This window comes from Podarcis bocagei (genome assembly GCF_964188305.1).
Source record: "Podarcis bocagei genome assembly, chromosome: 6".
Classification (NCBI taxonomy): Eukaryota; Metazoa; Chordata; class Lepidosauria; order Squamata; family Lacertidae; genus Podarcis; species Podarcis bocagei.
In genome coordinates this window covers 36,381,275-36,402,244 of record NC_138130.1, presented here as the reverse complement: position 1 = coordinate 36,402,244, position 20,970 = coordinate 36,381,275, and the positions used below count along the sequence as shown (strand labels likewise).

Sequence of the window (20,970 nt, the reverse complement as noted above, 5' to 3'; positions counted from 1 at the left end):
CTCTGGTGGACCTGTCCAAAAGTGAAGGCCTTCTGGGAAATGATTTATAATGAATTAAAAAAGGTATTTAAGTATACCTTTCCCAAGAAACCAGAGGCCTTCCTTCTGGGCATTGTCGGCCAGAAAGTGTCAAAGAAGGATAGAACATTTTTTATGTATGCAACAACAGCAGCAAGGATACTTATCGCAAAGTACTGGAAGACACAAGAATTGCCCACACTGGAAGAATGGCATATGCAACTGACGGACTATATGGAACTGGCCGAAATGACTGGCAGAATCCGAGACTTGGGAGAAGAGACGGTGGAGGAGGACTGGAAAAAATTTAAGGTCTATTTAGAAAAACATTATAAGTTATATGAATGTTAAGAAATTGCATGATTTGGAAAATATAGCTCCAGCAGCAAGATTTGGTATATTGGAAATTAAGATATGACTATGAAAGGATTAAAGTTTAAAATAATATGGTATTTATATCAGGGTAAAAGTAAATGGATAATAAGTATTTTGAACCCAAAAGAGATTTACTTAAAAATACAAATAACACATGAAACAAGGTATTAATTTGCTGACTTTTTATTATAAAGAAAGCATGGCGAGGAAGACGTGGGGAAGTCCAATTGGTTATGAAAAATGCATTGGAAAGTTGGATTTCTTTTATTCTTATTCTCTTCTTTCTTCTTTTGTTATCTTGTTGTATATCTGACTTTATATCTGTAATTGGAAAAAGTAATAAAAATATTTTTAATAAATAAATAAATTTCATTAACATTTCAACAGATTCCTTGAAATTCTTGCGGTGGTTTGACTTAATAATGACCCCCCAGTTCTGTTGCAAATTTCAGAATTTCAAATTTTCCCTCACAGTTCAGTGTCGAAAAGCAGATGGACTGATGTTCTGATTCAGTTTAAGATGGCTCAGATTATTTCATATTGTTACTGCATGCATTGAATGAGAAGCTCAGCAGCTGATGCCTCACCTTTCCAACAATTTAGGAAAAGTTATCTCTGGTTTATATTTGAATGAGGCTAAATCTGAAATTCTTACGTAAGCTTGGACAATGAGAGATTTGTTATGCTACGCCATCTGTCTTCCAATCCAATCAACTACTTTTTCTGCCACATCACATTATCTTTCATGCAAAATACATTTCTACAATCATTGCTCCATTATTCATATTCCACTTTCTGACATTGGAAAAGATTATTCTAGTCAATAGCAAGTCCTAAATTTGACTTTGGAGAAAGAATATGAAACAGTCAGACATACCATACTGCAACATATACCTGGCACTGTTCCATGTGTTGCCATTGCATCTGAGATTGTGTTCTTGCATTTTTAAGGACAAAATTAGACAAGGTTTGCAAATAATTACTTAAAGTAGGAGTGCATTCTTGTAGTTGTTGTTACCTTTGGATCTTTTACACATGATCAATGCCTCCACAAAAAGAAGCACAAATGAAATCAGGTTTTGTTTTTGCATAACGTCAAAACCTTTAAAATCTAGTTAGGAGTTGAACAAAAAGGTAGGACTGAGATGCTTCAAGCTGCTTGTACTAACTTGTGGGTTCCACCTGTTCAGCTCAAAGGCATTATTCAGCCACAAGAAAGCTCAAAGCTGAATTTACACTTCAGTTCCTACTTCAGTTTCATTTATTTGCTTGAGTGAGCAGAGCTCTCAGAAGGCAGAGCATGTGGGCGACAAAAAAATAATAATCAGACTGTAGTTAGCTGGAATTTTAAAGCTTGCTAGTCAGACAATTTTTCCATATTTTGATGACATACAAACTAATATTTTTAAGAATTAATAACTAATACTAATCTCAAGCAGAATCAAGCTAGCAGGTTTAAGAAAAGTAAATAAAATGGAACTAATTTCACAGCCAGAATGCTGGTATACAGTGTTACCTCGGGTTAAGAACTTAATTCATTCTGGAGGTCCGTTCTTAACCTGAAACTGTTCTTAACAGTGGGTCCTCCCACTATCGATGCGCCACCGCCACGCGATTTCTGTTCTCATCCTGAAGCAAAGTTCTTAACCCAAGGTACTATTTCTGGGTTAGTGGAGTCTGTAACCTGAAGCATCTGTAACCCAAGGTACCACTGTACTAGGAAGGTCAAATCCAGGAATCTATACTGGTGAAATTAAGCCATGGAATGACGTCAGAGGGATTTCTTTTGCCATACAGCTATACTTTTCTGTTAGGGCTGACTGAGTGGTACAGAGAGCTGATTGGCATGTGGGATGTATTAATATTAGTATTATCATCAGTGCTATTTTTCTAGCACTCACCATGAACGCTTCCCTTGTTCTCTTATAATGGCAATGGCGCCCACCTGAGAGGTGCCGGAACTGAGTTCCAGTGAGTTCCGGCTGGGGGAAAAAGCCTTGAGAATAATGATGATTAACCAACTAAAAAATCAAGGGGAAACAGTATAAGCAATCCTATTTAGATGACATATAATACAGAAATGAAGGCTGTATTACCAGGAAGGAAGTTCCATTCAAATCATCAGAAATTAGTAGACACACATAGGGTTGAGCTGTAATGTGCTGCATTTGGGTTGGTTATTTTATTTCAATTTTTTTGTAAAATAACTTTTCTGCATGCAATTCTAATGGCAGTTACAAGGCCCAATCATTTTCCCCACTTACTTGTACACTGATACTCTATAGTTCAGAGATACAACTCTTCCTAAAGCAGCAATTTCAAAATGTGTCCTGTAACCAGTTTTTCATTCTCCTTACAATTGTACCTTTCAGGAATTGAAGCTATCATGGTGGATAGTCCAACAATAATTGGTTAAACGTCAGATACTGAAATCATGCTATTAAGCTGAACATCTATCTCTTTCTCGCCACAGTTGTTGTTCTTGGTTTTATTAGAATCCAACCCACACTTTGGAAATCATTTCAGTGCACTTGTCTCTTCTTTTTCCAACCATCAGTGTTTGTGTCTAGGAAAGCTGCAGAGATTCAGAGCTATTGCTTTACTGCTGGAAGAAAAGATTATTTTGATTGCCATATATATATATATATATATATATGCTTTCGTAGATTTTCACGGGTACAGGAATGTAGGTTTTGGTGTCTTCGGGTGTCTTCCCGTGTAAGAGTTGGGGTGTCTAGGCGACGTTTCGACGAGGTCTCACTCGTCATCTTCAGGCTGGTGCTTTCGGCTTCTTGTTACTAGAACAGAGCAGGATCTCAGTGTTTGAGTTCCTATAAATACTGTTGAGGGGGTGTGGTGTATAGCCTCCAACGTTCTGGGCAGATAGGAAGTTCCTAGGTTAATGTGCCTTTTCTTCTTTTGTTCATTAATTACTGAGGGATATCTTGAGTGATTACTTGAGTGATATTCTGAGTACCACTTAGGAGGGTCATTAGGTGTGGATTAGTTGCTAAAGCTTTCGTGTCTTGACCTCTTGACCTTGTGAAGAGTTTTTCTGAGAAGATGGCTGTACTGCACTTAGTTGTGCTCTGGCTTGGCTTCGTGTATAGGGGCGAGCTGTGGTTTTGTGCCCTGTGTCAGCCAGATCTGTGTAGGGATTGCAGGGGGGTGCAGCATCTGGAGGTGCCACTATGGTTTGGCTACTGGATGGTGTCTGTAATTTATCTGTGGAGAGGGTCTGGGTTTGGGTCTGGTGTGGTTGATTGGAGATGGCGTTCTGTGTGCCTCTGGTTCTGGTGTCGGTTTTTGTGGGGAGGGCTAATTTCCAGATGTCTGGCAGGCGGGACGTGTCGTCACGCTTGTTCATGTTGTGAGGGTGTTTCTCTATCTCGATGGCTTCCATGATTATTCTCTTGTGGTGATGTTCCATGTTAAAGAGCAATTTGGAATCTGCAAAATTAATTTCGTGTCCTGTTTCTTTCATGTGTTGGTAAAGAGAGGAAGTTTTTTCTTCTTTTTTGACGGCATTCTTGTGTTCTGCGATACGTGCATTTATTCGTCTGTTTGTTTGTCCAATGTACGTGGCTGGGCAGACTTTGCAGGGTATTTCATAGACCCCTTGGTTTTCTAACTGGATTTTATCTTTTGGGTTTCTGAGGATATTGGCTATTTTTTGGTTGGTGCAAAAGGCTGTTTTGATATTGTGTTTATGGAGGATTTTGCTAATTTTATCTGTAGTGCCCTTGATATAAGGAAGGAGGGCCATGCCATTGTTTTCTTCTGTGTCTTGGTTTTTGGGGGGTGTTTCTTTTTGGATTAGCTTCGTAACCCTGTTTTGCTGGTATCCGTTGGCGATTAACACATTTGAGAGATTCTGTAACTCAGTTGTCAAGTGGTCTTTGTCAGCCAGGCGTTTGGTTCTGGAGATGAGAGTCTTGGCTACGGAGTTTATTTGTGCAGGGTGGTGGTGTGATTGTGCATGTAAGTAGCGGTTGGTGTGTGTTTTTTTCCGGTAGATAGTGTGTCCTAGGGAGCCATCAGGTTTTTTGTAGATTAGGACGTCAAGGAAGGGAAGTTGGTTGTTGGCTTCTATTTCCATAGTGAATTGTATTTTGGGGTGTAGGCTGTTGAGATGTGTGAGGAAGCTATCTAGTTTTTCCTTCCCGTGTGGCCAAATTACAAAGGTGTCGTCAACATATCTGAGCCAAAGTTTGGGTTTGTGTTCTGACTTGTCTAAAGCACCCCTCTCACCGGTCATCGCAAATCTGTACATGGAACACTTTGAAACCAATGCTTTGTCTAAAGCACCCCTCTCACCGGTCATCGCAAATCTGTACATGGAACACTTTGAAACCAATGCTTTAGACAAGTCAGAACACAAACCCAAACTTTGGCTCAGATATGTTGACGACACCTTTGTAATTTGGCCACACGGGAAGGAAAAACTAGATAGCTTCCTCACACATCTCAACAGCCTACACCCCAAAATACAATTCACTATGGAAATAGAAGCCAACAACCAACTTCCCTTCCTTGACGTCCTAATCTACAAAAAACCTGATGGCTCCCTAGGACACACTATCTACCGGAAAAACACACACACCAACCGCTACTTACATGCACAATCACACCACCACCCTGCACAAATAAACTCCGTAGCCAAGACTCTCATCTCCAGAACCAAACGCCTGGCTGACAAAGACCACTTGACAACTGAGTTACAGAATCTCTCAAATGTGTTAATCGCCAACGGATACCAGCAAAACAGGGTTACGAAGCTAATCCAAAAAGAAACACCCCCCAAAAACCAAGACACAGAAGAAAACAATGGCATGGCCCTCCTTCCTTATATCAAGGGCACTACAGATAAAATTAGCAAAATCCTCCATAAACACAATATCAAAACAGCCTTTTGCACCAACCAAAAAATAGCCAATATCCTCAGAAACCCAAAAGATAAAATCCAGTTAGAAAACCAAGGGGTCTATGAAATACCCTGCAAAGTCTGCCCAGCCACGTACATTGGACAAACAAACAGACGAATAAATGCACGTATCGCAGAACACAAGAATGCCGTCAAAAAAGAAGAAAAAACTTCCTCTCTTTACCAACACATGAAAGAAACAGGACACGAAATTAATTTTGCAGATTCCAAATTGCTCTTTAACATGGAACATCACCACAAGAGAATAATCATGGAAGCCATCGAGATAGAGAAACACCCTCACAACATGAACAAGCGTGACGACACGTCCCGCCTGCCAGACATCTGGAAATTAGCCCTCCCCACAAAAACCGACACCAGAACCAGAGGCACACAGAACGCCATCTCCAATCAACCACACCAGACCCAAACCCAGACCCTCTCCACAGATAAATTACAGACACCATCCAGTAGCCAAACCATAGTGGCACCTCCAGATGCTGCACCCCCCTGCAATCCCTACACAGATCTGGCTGACACAGGGCACAAAACCACAGCTCGCCCCTATACACGAAGCCAAGCCAGAGCACAACTAAGTGCAGTACAGCCATCTTCTCAGAAAAACTCTTCACAAGGTCAAGAGGTCAAGACACGAAAGCTTTAGCAACTAATCCACACCTAATGACCCTCCTAAGTGGTACTCAGAATATCACTCAAGTAATCACTCAAGATATCCCTCAGTAATTAATGAACAAAAGAAGAAAAGGCACATTAACCTAGGAACTTCCTATCTGCCCAGAACGTTGGAGGCTATACACCACACCCCCTCAACAGTATTTATAGGAACTCAAACACTGAGATCCTGCTCTGTTCTAGTAACAAGAAGCCGAAAGCACCAGCCTGAAGATGACGAGTGAGACCTCGTCGAAACGTCGCCTAGACACCCCAACTCTTACACGGGAAGACACCCGAAGACACCAAAACCTACATATATATATATATATATATATATATATATATATATATATATATATATATATATGATCTGATTATCAAGATGTAATTTATTGGAAAAGTTACACGACAGCCAAGAGGTAAACTAGGGATCTCATAAGCAATGAACTCATTATCAGTTCTGGGAAACCTACCCAGAGTTTCAATTCCAATTAAAATTTATGACCATATATAGATTTAATTATTGATCTGGCATAGGCACTTTAGTGATACACACACAAACACACACACTGAAGTTTCCTATGGCTTGTAGACTATTTCAAGGAAGGGTGATAGAACGAACATTTATTTTCTTATTTCATGGAATTTGATTATTATTTTTTAATTCAGGAACCAACAAAAACACACATAATGCAACATGCTCACAAAAGAAATAAACTCATTGACTACAATTGCTTAGGCTGCTGTCCTCTTCATTTTCCTGTAAAAACTCAATGGGGCTTGCTTCTGAATGTACATTTATGAGATTGCCTTAAGTATACCATGGATGTACTTGTGGACACCTAATTATACATACCAGGGGTGTGCATCAGATTTGGATGAATCCTCAGGGAGAAGCAAGGTGATTTGGGGTGATTCTGGGCTTCCAGGAAGCATAACAGGGTATGTATGATCAACCACAAATCAAAACAGGGATCTCTAAAAAGCCTTGTGGCATCTCTGCAATCTGGGTGGAAGGGCAGATTTGCACTATTGAAATATATGTCTTTTCCTTAAGGAAATCACTAACTTCAGGAATGGGGGGGGGGCAGGAGCTCCTTCACAACTGACAAATCTAGCATGTAATCAGAAGGAACGATTTCACCAACACACTTCAGTCTACGTGCTTTCCAAGAGCAAATCCTATGCCCCCAAGGTTAAGGAAACTGACAGACTGGAGAGTGGAGGGGAAGCCCCAGTGTGACTGACAGGCCAACAGGTGTAAACAGAGGGAATGATTTTATCTGGAAAAATGACTCTGTTAGAATTCTTCCCATCCCAAAATCAAATTTAAATGTATGCAGCACAAAAGTGGATGTAGATCTTAGGGTGCAGACAGGCTGTGATGGGTACAGGCAACTGAAGATGGGCAGTAGTAGCATCAGGCTCAGTGCTAGATGGGGAGAGAGAAGACATGGGGAAATGGTGAGTCCTTTGGGACATGGCCATAAGGAGAAGGGACACCAACAGCAGAAAGCTTATGGGTGGGATAAGGCCTCCACTTGTTTGGCTTATCCAGATTTGCCCACACAGAAATTTCCCAACACATTATTATCTTGGTAGAAAGGGCTTTATGTACAGTGACAGCTACTCTGGGGTCCCAAACCAATCTTCCCCAAAAGGTCTAGAGATATGGGGTGGATCTCTTAGGTATCCACACTGAGACAGTGATTGGTTGATGTTTAATGAATTAGCTCCTTTGTTCATTGTAGATAGTTAAAATTATCCCCAAAGTGTTGTCGCCTATTTTAACCCAGTGCATTCCTCATCCCCCCACCCTGCTATTTTTGCTGCTAAAACTGGGTGGAAATAATTTGCAGTGGAATTACATATGAGCAGAAAGATCAGAGGACACTTATTTCCCAGAACAAATTTAAGCAATAGTTGTGTTAAACAGGAAGATTATCACTTTAACTAAGATGTGTACAGTGGTACCTCGGGTTACATGCGCTTCAGGTTACATACACTTCAGGTTACAGACTCCTCTAACCCAGAAATATTACCTCGGGTTAAGAACTTTGCTTCAAGATGAGAACAGAAATTGTGCTCTGGCAGCGTGGAGGCGTGGCGGCATTAGCTAAAGTGGTCTTCAGGTTAAGAACAGTTTCAGGTTAAGTACAAACCTCCGAAACGAATTAAGTACTTAACCCGAGGTACCACTGTAATGACATCAGTAGCAGCAACCTGATTTCACGGGAACTTTAAAACATCTTATTTAGACCTTCCATGAGGATTGTGTCCTAATTCAATTCCTGGTCCTTTTCTTCCTTTATGTTTTCCACAGGTGATTCCCTCTCCCCCACACCACCAAGAACAGGAGCTCTCAGTTATATTTCAAGGGTTGTGAACTTTCTGGGTGCTCAACAGGAATTAAATTCTGAGAGAGCCATGTGTGTTCACGAGAGCTGCTTGTGTACTGGGGCATGTAGAATTTTCTGCCTCAGTCATCTGTATAAATTTATCTGAGCAAGGCAACTAAGTGAAACAGCTGAAGCTCTCGCTCCACTATGAATGAATGATGCTATACTTGGAGAGGCTGGCAGATTAGGGGGGGGAATGTTGGCAACTGTTCTAGGTTTGGAATCTTTCTTTCACAGATGGATTACACTTGAATTTGGAGGTTGAGTATTTCTATTCATGAAGGGTGAGATAAAACCTACACAGTGAAATGCATGGAAAGAAAGCTATGAAGGGCGGATAGGACTGAGGAGTGAAATATGTGTTTGCGTAGGTTTATTTGAGAAAATGCACAGAACACAAGCCTACTTGATTTTTATCTTCAGTTTGCTTCCAGCACTAATATGGCATGCTTGCTTTATATATATATAAATATATATATATGCCACCCCCTTCTGTGTATCTTCCCTTTTCTCCAAGAAGCTCAAAGGGGGTTCACCCTCTTTGTATTATCCTCACAACAATCCTGTGAAGTTGGCCCAGCTGAGAGTTGGTGACTGGCCCAAGGTCATCCTGTAAGCATTGTGACTGAATGAGGATTTGAACAGTAGACTTCCAAGTGCTAGTCTGATACATTAACCACTATATTACAATGGCTCTGAACTACTTCCAGATTCGTTTCTATTTATTTAAAGTGGGTCTCAATGAAGAGACAACATTGTTGAGAGAAATACAAGTACATCCAGTTAAGAACATCTATAATTATATCAAGAGGAGTAACTGTGTTAGTCTCCTGCAGCAAAATATATGTACCAGAGATTTAAAGTGGGAAATTAAAGATTTTAAATAGTCTGATAACAGCGGTGGATAGGGATGGGGGGGGGATTGATTCAGTTTGCATTTAAAGGTGAGCCTACCTAATTCATATTTTCTAAATCAATATGGGAACTGAAACACAACCATCCTTCAAAATTCGCACTTTTCTGAATTTTGTGATGCTGTTATACAACCAATGTCTACAAAAATGCACAAATTGCAGAAAAGTGTGCATATAAACAAATATATCATTGGGGGTCAAAATACAAACATACATTATATTAGGGGAATTTACTTGCAAAAATATGTACATGCAAAGTCCCACTTACCATTACAACATTTCCCCTGGAAATTGTTTGTTAGGCAAGGGTTTGCATAATGAGTCTACAATTTCCATTGTTTCCTATGGAAAAAATTCCAACCATGGAATTTTAACCCCCCAAAACAAACAAAACAAAACAAAGCCACAGGAAAACCCAGAAAAAAATCTATCTGATTTGTTTGATCACTTGCAAAAGGCAAACAAGGAAGTAAAAACTGCTATTTATTTGCGTATCTGACTCAGCAATGTGTATGGCAAGGTTTGGGTACTAATTCCCTCATGTTCAGATAAGTGAATTTCCACATAGTGAACATTTGTAAAGCAGGACCAGCATGTACATTAGTCAAAAGTTCACAGCAAAATGCTTTTAGTAGGCAAAATTCATGCTAAAACGAACTTTCGTGAAGAATTGTGAAGTACTGAAATTAAGGGTGGGAAGGAAATGAGAAACTGAGAGAACTGAAATTGACAGAATCTTTCATACCTAGTTGAGGTGCATGTGATGGGGCTGAGCTGCAAAGCAACCCTAGCAATTTTTTGGCTGCTTACCTAGATTGAGATGGGGCAGAACACCAATAATGTTGAAGCCACATGGTTGCATCAGCAGGAGTGCTACCACCAATTTGACACTGTCATCAGCGCAACTGCATTGTCCAGACTCACCCCAAGCCCAAGTACGCAGCAGCAACACTGGTAGCAGGAGGGCATTGCTGCCACTGTCAGATAATTCACAAAGTTGGTGTAAACCCAACCGTGATATGATCATATCACTCCAACCCCATTTTTTAAATCGTGAGTACCCTGATTTGCCTATGAGGAAATCACAAATTAACCACACCGTAAATCACTTGGATTTCATAATAGGAGGGGAGGAATAGAGATAACACCCCATTCCAAAAATATTAGCCATATGTAAATATCAATTTATTTATTTTTAACCACTGTCCAAAGCAAGCTTGAGCATTAGACCTCAGATGCACCAAATCAGTCCCAAAAAATAAAGCATGAGGTTTGGGGAGAGATGTCTTTGAGAAAATGCTTTCATCCCCCCTTTTCATTTAAACAATGCCCTGACTTGATGTATTAGAAGTGTTCTTATTCCAAGAACAGCCTTCTAAGGCCTTTCCTCACAAAGCAGGTGATTAATCTGAAGAGAATAACATATGGCTTTTGTGTTGTGGCTTTCATCCAGAAGTCACTCATCCCTTTCTTAGCTGATATTTATGGGAAGGATAAAGGATACCTTCCTAGCTGGCTATTTCTCGCCATACCCCAAAGGGAGAAATGGCAAGGCAAGGCAAGGCAGGCAGGCAGTCAAAGATTGGTGTGTTCTCTGATCACCCCCTCTCAATGTTTGATTTATGAAAGGGTATAATGACAGTGTTTAAAAATACTTTAAAATCATCAGGACACTTTCTTGTGCGGTGTGTGTGTATTTTGAAAGAATTGATCCTTAGCTATGGCTCCCAACAGCAAGCCTTCTAAATGATATAAACATCCCTAATAACACAGTGGCTGCAAAATAGCCCCTGTTATTAGTCAAGAGCGTGATTGAAATGAAATGTAAGATTTATAATGACAAATGAAATGTAAGATTTATAATGGCATTTTCTTTTGTTGGGACGTTTCTCACGCTGAGAAATGATACCCTACTTTTAAAATAGCGGCATGTTCTCAGCCCCTCCCCTCCCGTAATGGACTTACCCATCTGTGAATAATTGTTCAGGGGAGGGAGAGACTGTGTAATAAATCAGCTACCCTCATGAGCCAGTCTGAGCAGTTAGGAGTTTTAAGCCCTGTGTGACATAATGAGCACAATGGAGTGCAAAAGTAGAAGGGGGAAATGCAGCCAGCCACTAACAATTTTCTCAGCAGAGCCGGCAGAAACGCTGAAGAGGAAGAAGGCCCCCCTAATGGTAGAGTTTAATGTGTTATCAGACCTCCAATGCTTCATGCAATGTGCCGCTGAGCTACAGTTAGGGTTGCATCATCTGTCGCCTGCGATAACAAGGGGCCAGAGAGAGCGCACATTAATAAATATTGCCTAGGCTGGGCACATTTTGAAAATAGATTCATTGCAGGCTAATTGCTTGTAAGGTGTTTCAAATTACAATCTTTGAACAAAGAGGATCAATTTCAATTTAAAACAAAACATTAAGGAGATGAAGCCGCAGCCAAGGACTGACATTCGCATTGTGAATCAAACATTCAAACGCTGTGAATTTGTTTAACTCAGAATGACTGTTTAACTTTCAGCTTTCCGCTAATGCCTGCTTATTAACAGATGGGGCTGTGCTTGCAGTAAGGAAGACATGGCAAATATGTGAGGAAAGGCTTTCACAGGCTGTGTTTTAAGTGTGGCTGGCTATGTGTTTTTGGCTTTTCATCTCCAGTATATTGCTAAAGGACGGTCACCCGCTTTTACTGGGGTGCAGGTAAGGACGGGGAAAATATATATTTTTTCCATTCACATTTCATGGTGAACCTACCAAATTTGCACCTGGTGAAGCAATATGTGAACTGAAACACAGCCTTCTCTGAAAATTTGCACTTCTCCAAATTTTGCAGTGCAGTTCTATGGCAAAGTTAGATGTACACAAACATATATACTGGAGTTAAGTGTGCATACAAATGCATATATTAGTAATAATAACACGAAGAATGCATTGTACAAATCTGTCAATTTCAGTTTCTCTCATTTTCTCATTTTTTTCCGGTCCTAAGTTAAGATCTTCATATTTCATCATCAGTGTGTGTGTGTGTGTGTGTGTGTGTGTGTATGTGCATGCAAGTTTAAATCCTCATGGAAATTCTTCAGCATTTTAACGCAAAGTTCTCTTAAAATATACACATTTAAAAGTGAATTTGCCTAATATGCACTTTTTTGAAAAGTACCTTTCCCTAATATGAAGAAAGGAGAGAATGAGATATGTGACGATGCTTTAGCCACTCAGACAAAACATTATGAATATTTCCTGGCCATTTCTGGCTTTCATCCATACTTCATTAATAACCCATCTTTTAGGTACATATCTCCAAGACTAATCTCATTTCTCAAAAGCTCACTAGAGACTCTATTATTTTCCTGGCTGTGCTTTAAAATCACCTAGGTGTAATTTCTTTGTCCACATTCATAATTTAACATTTATTAAAGCAATGCAGAGTGAATTTAAAGGTGCTAATGATTAATGATATTAATATATGAAGTGCAAGGAGGGGGAAACCCCTACCTACTTAAAGTAATTATGCTCAAACAACTCAAAAGAGGGGAGGAAGATCAAAAGCTAAAACGGCCATAGGGATTTAGCCACTGCAACTCAAATGAGAAATATGGGGTCATCTTGAGAAGAGTCGTGTGAGGAACTGAGCAGGGTGCTTTGTGCTGGCCTCTGTGGCATCCTGCTTTCAGCCTGGCCAGACAGAAACAGGTCTGGGCCAAAAGTGGGTCACCACAACTCTCACGCATCTCACAGCTCAAAAAATGGTGACCATTGTGAGTGGGAAAGTGAGGCAGGAGAAGCACCACAGAATGGAGATTAGGCAAAAGGGAGAAAGGGTTTTTCAAGATCTCGCAACTCACAGAAGAAAGGTGCGCGGTGGGGGATGATTTCTTATAGGAAAAGCCTCAAGGGCAGGTTCAGAAGAAACTCAGGGTCTGCAGATGCAGTGAGGAACCAGAGAAATAGAAAAGTATCAACAGGGGCTGCCTGCTGAAGGGAGACCCTGTGATGAGAAAGGTCCTTGGCTCAATGGGGACGTAAGAATCCACCAGGCAGAACCTGAAGTAAGGAACCACACCATAGAGACAAACTGTGACCAGCTGCTTCATACATGATGACATTCCTCGATGGAGGCTGCTACTGTACATGAACTGCAGGTGTGCTTTTTTATGTATAATGTTGATCCTACAGCTCTACTCAAACCAAGAACATGGATTCAAAGTTCACTTATCCGGCAGTAAGCTCAGTGGGGCCTACTTCTGTGTAGAAACATATAGGATTGCACTATGAAGTACACTTATGACCATAGCTTCCAGCATATTGGCACTTAAAACTGTTAGAAAGTGGTTGCAATGTACAATGCATGCCCTAGGAAGCCACAATCAGTCACAAATTATGTGCATTGCATATCATGAGCTATATGTCATGTAAATTCTGACATGAACTGTGAACTGATCTTAAAGAAATATATGATTATAGATGTTGGGCTTTGGGATAAATTTTATTGACCTGCTGCATTATGAAATCCTTATTTTAGACCATTGCTGAGGGGCATTGCATTCAAAAGGGAAAAAACTAACTTAACAAAAACTTGTTCTGTCAAACCATCAGCATTGCTTGAAATGTTAGTTACACACAGAATAATTAATAGACATAGCTAACTTAGGTTTGTTAGCTTTAATGAATGTTCTATGAGTAGAAGATAATTGGATGCAACCCTCAACATTTCAACCATCACAATATAATTTTCTGAAGGTGCATACAACCCCCTATTTCCTTCTCTCTCTCTCTCTCTCTCTCTCTCTCTCTCTCTCTCTCTCTCTCTCTCTCATAAGGAAACCAAGCTATTGAAGGTCCCTATGCAATAGAAGAACATGACTATTCATTTCTTGAATGATCACCGCCCCCCCCACACAAAAGATTGAAATGTGTCATGTCTACCTTCTTCCCTTCCTGATCCCTCTTTTGGGGGGCAAACTACAGATAAAATGAATGTGGTGTGTAAATCTAATCAGTGCAATGGATTGACATCTCTGTGTTACAGGCTGTCCCAACATTGCACTGATTCAGTTTGAAAGATAATTGCACTTACTCTACTGGGCACTTAGAATTATCCTCTATATTACTTGGCATGGATGTGACTTTTTATCGTGGATTATGGTTCCTCCATAAATCTGGTGTAAAAAAGGCCAAGAGACACATTTTGACACGTTATCTTCCTTAAATTATCCTTTCCTGCTGACTCAGGATGTGGAGATGTTCTCACTCCATCTATATGCTGATAATGAACCACACTTTAAAATGTTGGCCACATTCCCTATCTCTCCCCTTCCTCCCCACATTGATATTGTAATCAAGAATCCTAAAACAAATTTAATAGAAGAGCAAAACCCACGGTAGGATTAACGATAACAGTATTTCTTCAGCATGTCTTCAGCATGTAAGTCAAATTTAATTATCATTAAAAGAATCCCTCTAAACATATAGTAATGCACCAATATAAACTCCTGAGCCCCAGTAGGTTGAAGATAGATTTCATGGAACATGCTGAGTACACCATCCTGTCTCTGTGTAGGGTTCCACACAGCTCATCATATAAATCCATATACTTTAAATTAAGTTTTAGAAAACCACAGTGGAAAAAACATAAAAGATATTCAACTGTACCTAAATCTCTGAGTAAACAGCTTAAAAATCAGGCACTCTGTATGCTAAAATAAGTGATGTAGCAACCAAGAAGGAACTCAATACCTCTGGGCTAAAAGCCTAACCAGAATGCTAGACTGTATTTATCAGATCACAAATCATTTCAGCAGCAGACTGTATTATATCGATTAGCCTGGAATTGATTGCATGTTACTGCAGATTCTTAGAATGTTACTGACCAACATAAATTGACTGCGTGGACATTTAAAGAAAATAAATTTAGATGTTCTGTGCTGGTTTTTAAACGTATGTTTGCATTATATATTCTGTATAATATGTTGCATTGTATTGCTATCTGTCAAATAAATATCAAAGAGCGGAAGGCAGGCAGGCTGCCTGCCCGGCAGGTAGGTAGGCAGACTGATATTAGCCATTGGGTGTGATACATAGTTCTCAGGGGTTCTACGGGCACCAGTGAACTGGGGAAAATAAATTCCAGAGTGCATGATGGCAGGAGTATCCATTGTCATCCAGAAGAGGATTCATGCTGTATGTACAATATGAAGTGACAGCTGAAGTGTAGAGTGTTTCCTCTAGAATTATGGGGTCTGAAGGGACCTTAAAAGTCACCCAGTTCAACCCTATGCAAATTCAAGATATCCACTGCTGCAGCATCCCTGATAGGTGTCCATCCAGCCTCTGCTTAAAGATCTCCAACAAAGGAGAATCCACCACCTTCTGAGGCAGACTTCAAACAGAAAGTCCCTCCTAATATTCAACCAAAATTTTGGTTTGTTTGTATTTGTCATTTGAACCATGGGTGGGCAAACTAAGGCCTGGGGGCCAGATCCTGCCCAATCACCTTCTAAATCCGGCCCGCGAACGGTCCAGGAATCAGCGTGTTTTTACATGAGTAGAATGTGTGCTTTTTTTAAAAAAAAATGCATCTCTGGGTTATTTGTGGGGCATAGGAATTCGTTCATTCCCCCCCCCCATATAGTCTGGCCCCCCACAAGGTCTGAGGGATAGTTGATCGGCCCCCTGCTGAAAAAGTTTGCTGACCCCTGCTCTTGACTCATGTCTTATCCTTTAGAACACAGAGCAAATGTGTTCTATGAGAGCTCTCCAAATAGTTGAAAATAGCTATCATATTGCCTCTTGATTAAGAATGCTTTAAGAATGCAGGCCATTGGATAATAGGGGCCTCAGATTTTTCTGAAACAGCTTACGTTTAGCAGGATTCTACCTTTCTGTGCCAGAAAGTGCTGCCTGCTAAATTTCTGCTTGTCGTGCAGCAATTAAAAGCACAGAAGGAATGCCAGAAGGAATATCGGCAATCCATTTCAGTCTCCCGTATTTTGTATAATCAGACTCTCACAAAGGTGTGTGCTGAGGACTGCATAAACCAAAAATCATAAAATTATTTCCAAGTAAGTCTATCTGGGCTGAGATGTTCTAATGTTCTATCAAAATAAAAGTAAATTACTTTAGAAATTAGTATAATCCATTTGTTGTATCCACATATCAGTTGCCAACATTATTGTTCTGTTTGTGAACAAGCAGGTTAGACTGCATTATACAAGTTAACATTTTTTACTTTAATTATAAACAACATGAATTAATTTCTCACATTTCCTAATTACCATTTCTTACTTTAAAAATTCAGCACTTCAAAATTATACATTGTATTCAATTTTACTGACAAAGGACAAAAAAACCCACATCTGGGTGAATGATAATTAGTGCTTATAATCATGACTAAACAACATACATAGTGAATAGGTCCTTGCTGGAAGAATACGTATTAGAAGTCATTAATAAAGGAGGTTTAATACATATTTTCATAATTGTGCTTGTCCTTAGAATTCTGCATCAGTGGCAGGAACAATGTTAGTAGGAATGATTTTTAAATTAGCATGGACATTTATTTCAAAGCATGTGGATGTGTAGTTGGATGGAATTAGGTCTGAACACCTGACTTTCAGGGCCATCTGAACACTGGAAACATATTGTTCCACACATCCCAATCTTTGAGCTGTGTGAGATTCTACTTACCTGGGGCTCATATTTCCTTTTGTGAATTAGGCACAGTGGAGACTGTGGTGTCTTCATGATATATGGCTTATTTATGCATATATACAACCTGAACCTGCAATGGAAGGGTTCACAGCATCAACTCCCCAAAGAAGTCTTCTCCCATAGTCACAGCCTTGGAGTCAAACAGAAACCAAACTCTGACACTCTCTCCAGCTTGCTACTTTTATTCTAGTTCACAACACAGCCCCCAAAACTCTGCTCCAAACTGCCTTTGTCCTTCTGCAAGTCACCCATTTGCCATCTCACACAGAGCCTCCTTTCCTTTGTCCTCATAATGGCCCATCACCCAGGTGATTACCTCATAAGGAAGCAAACCTGGGTTATATTTTAACACTTGCTGGATCCAGGGATTGAAGGGGTCTGGCACTCACAAACTCATAATAATATTAGAGGGGAAATACTGAAATTTGTGAAGGTGCTGGTCTGAGTTTGAGAGGATTTAAATAAGTAGACTGAAGGGTCCATCATCCAAATCCCTTCTGAATTGGGCCCTGAACAAATTAGAGCCTTCCTATCTCTCCACGTCACCATTCTTCTCTTTTCCAAACTCACTCTTTTGAGGAAGGAAAAGAGCAGGGGAGATTTCTGTACAGTGGTATCTCGGGTTACAGACACTTCAGGTTACAGACTCCACTAACCCAGAAATAGTACCTTGGGTTAAGAACTTTACTTCAGGATGAGAACAGAAATCGTGCGCTGGCGGTGCGGTGGCAGCGGAAGGCCCCATTAGCTAAAGTGGTACCTCAGGTTAAGAACAGTTGCAGGTTAAGAACAGACCTCCAGAACGAATTAAGTTCTTAACCTGAGGTACCACTGTATTGTGAAGGTCTCAGACTGAAGGCCTTATCAGTCATTAGATGCTTGGGAAAATCTATTGGTACTAGGAACACTGGGATATGCATAGAACCAAGAAGCAATTGGAAACTACATTTGCTATGTTTCTAGGTCTCTCTCTGTGTGGAATGGATTCTGCTTGCACAACAGAAATTTGCCATTGTCTCTCCCCCCCCCCCCCGTAAACTGCACTACCCAATCAGGCCTGTGACACTGGATACAACTTGATATTATTTCTCCAGCAATCTTCCACAATTGTTTTACTAAATAAGGATATTTTGTTTCAATATATTTTTCAACACCTGGCCCCCTTAACATAATGAAAATCAATTTTCTAAGAGATCTCCAAGACAGCAGCCTGGATGCAATACATCTGAGGCTCTCTCTAGAACAGGAGTGGGGAATCAGCGAGAATGGGCCTTCCATATCTCATTGGACTCCAATTTCCATTAGCTCCAGCCAACATGATCAATGGTAAGAGATGATGGGAGTTGTCATACAGCAACATCCAGAGGGCAACAGGCTCCTCATCCCTGCTCTAGAAAGATCAGGAAATGGAAGAATGATCTCAGGGTCATTTGATTTAAGGCTCACATTCATCCCCCCCCCCATAAAAGACATAATATTATCTATATCTATGCCTCTTTTATTGGTGGAAAATGAACGTGAGCCTTAAACTGAATGAACCTTACATCATCTTAAGCACCTAAAACCTATTTTGAAAATATGGATCATTAATTTAAAAAAACCTCTTGAGCTGAAATCAATAATGCTATGCATTCCAGGGCCAAGTTAGGGGAGCTGAAGTCTATGCAATTAGCAGCTGTTTGAATGGCTTTTCAAAAGTAAATAGAAGATGTTGAGGATCCTGGCCTTTGAGACTTTAACACTTTTGCTTGCTGTTGTAATTCTGAGATGGATTAGGCCCTCCTTACCTGCTGTTTTTGTTGGAAGAAAAGCTGCCATTTGCACCATATAGAGGTTTTCCTCTAATAACAGATAGACTCCTATTGGATTGAAGCAAGAAGCAAAAGGTTAAAACTGATTGTGCTTGGGTCCCAGCTGCCATTGTGCAAAAGGTTTCTCATCTAGTTAAGCATTCAGTTCCTTCACTTTCCAGTTCTTCAATTGCTTTTCAAAACCTTTACTTGAAGAAAAAGTATCCACAAACTGCCTTCAGAGTGTATTCAAAACCCACTCCAAACTTCAAAAATTACAAACATATGCAAAAAATTCAGAAATAAAGAGCTGTCTTGCATCTGGGTCAAGGACTAAGCAGAATTTGTGGCAGGATAAGATCGTGAGGTGTCTTGCTTCTGCTTCACACATAGATGGATCCACTGAGTCATAATAAGCTGGATTGCATATACCTCAAATCTGTTGTTATTCTTCAGGACTGTTTCTTATGTTACTTGAGATCTAGGAGTAGCTCCCAAAGAAATGAACATTAAGGGGGTGGAGAGGGTTTTGGCAATGCAAGGGACAGAGATGGACAAATCTGCCAATTTCTATTTTCCCAATTTTAAATTCAGCTCAGCCCACTGCAATCTCCCCCAAAAAGGTCCACTCAAAAATTCATATTTACTTTCATGCAGATTTCTCTTAATATGCACATTGTGTGCACAATTTTGTCTGGTATAAGCATTTTTGCAAGCAATATTCTTTAACAGAATGTGTGTTTTGTACATTATTTCACTAATATTCCCATTTTTGTATGCATTCTTTTGTTGGAGAACTGCATCACAACATTCAGGAAAAATTTCACAGGGGAAATTTCAGTTCACATATTGGTTCAGGAAGTGGAAATCTTGGAAGTTTGCATTACAATTAAAATGCAGACTAAATGCATTTCTCCCTTGTCCCTAAGCAAAGGGTGGACTTTGTTTCCCTGAAGCCAAGCCAAAATTTCAGGTGCAACACTGCAGCTGGTGGATACAAATTGTCTTTAATGTAGCTCTCATCATTGTCTGTCTTTCATAGATGCTATGAAAAGAATCTGCATCTTCAATTGCCACTATTTGCCAAACACCACTGCAGAGTCTTCTGATTGTGGCTTTTCTTGGAGCAAGTTCAACAGTTGAACAGAATGAGTCATTTAGAGGGCACTGTTAATGAACTTCCCTTTGGATGGCTTACATTCTTCTAAGATAAACAAAGCATCCAATTCCAATTCTGAAACAATAGAGCTAGAAATGGCAAAGACCTAATAATGAAACCTGCCAGAAGTCTTGCCCTTTATCTACCAAAGAACTTGCATTAAAAGAAGGGATTAGAATGTGGAGAACGTGGCCAGAAGCCCTTTTTGTCTCACCCTCTTCTCTTTGCTCTTGCTTGGAAGCCAGCATTGAAGATGTATTCTCTACTATATAGGACATTAAAAAGAATCATACAATATGCTCACAGGGATTTTCAAAACATGAGAGGAAAACACTGTGAAGAGAATAATTATAGCATTTAACCTGGAGTCTGAGCTATTATAGTTGATCTCTCAATAATTTCATATCAAAGCTATTATTACATTAAGCAGCAGGGATGCTTTGATAAACTCATGCAATCAACACACACCCTGTAAGGAAAGACAGGTCGTGAACATCAATTGAAATGAGGCACAAAATAGAAAGGGGATTTGGCCTTGGTAGCATGTTTTTAAACACACACACACAAACATACCTCAGAATATAGGGAGAAACAAAAGCTAAAGGGCCATGAATTTAAAAAACCAGGCAGCATTTGGTGACACAAATTATTGTGCTATCATTAAACCAGCAAGCAGTGTTTCTTATGAGCTAAATATTTTAGCTCTTGGGTAAAAATAAGAGCCTAAACAAAAGCAATGCAAAGATTGCTTTACCGAGTATGGCCACATTCTAAATATTTATGACGCAGTAATTCGACACACAGGAAATAATAAAGAATATCAGCGGAGATTGTAAAACAAATCAACAAACGAGAAAACCTAGATTGCCAGGGAAGACAAAGTTCAATGTGAAAATAAATCTGAAAGGACCCTCCAAAACTGCCATGATCAAAACAACTACATAAAGTACAATGTGTTTTCTCTCTCTAGGAGATCAGCTGAAGAGGAATGACTGAAGAGGAATCACTGA

The 20,970-nt window shown here is 40.0% G+C and overlaps 1 long non-coding RNA gene across 1 annotated transcript; it reads right to left on the bottom strand.

Moving 5' to 3' along the window:
- Nucleotides 1–16,987: 16,987 nt before the first annotated feature.
- LOC308588644 lies at nt 16,988–20,313 on the bottom strand. The gene is made up of 3 exons (XR_014008856.1): nt 20,175–20,313; nt 18,799–18,870; nt 16,988–17,081 (listed from the first exon to the last, which is right to left on the bottom strand). It is a non-coding gene; the product is annotated as an uncharacterized lncRNA (long non-coding RNA).
- Nucleotides 20,314–20,970: the final 657 nt, after the last annotated feature.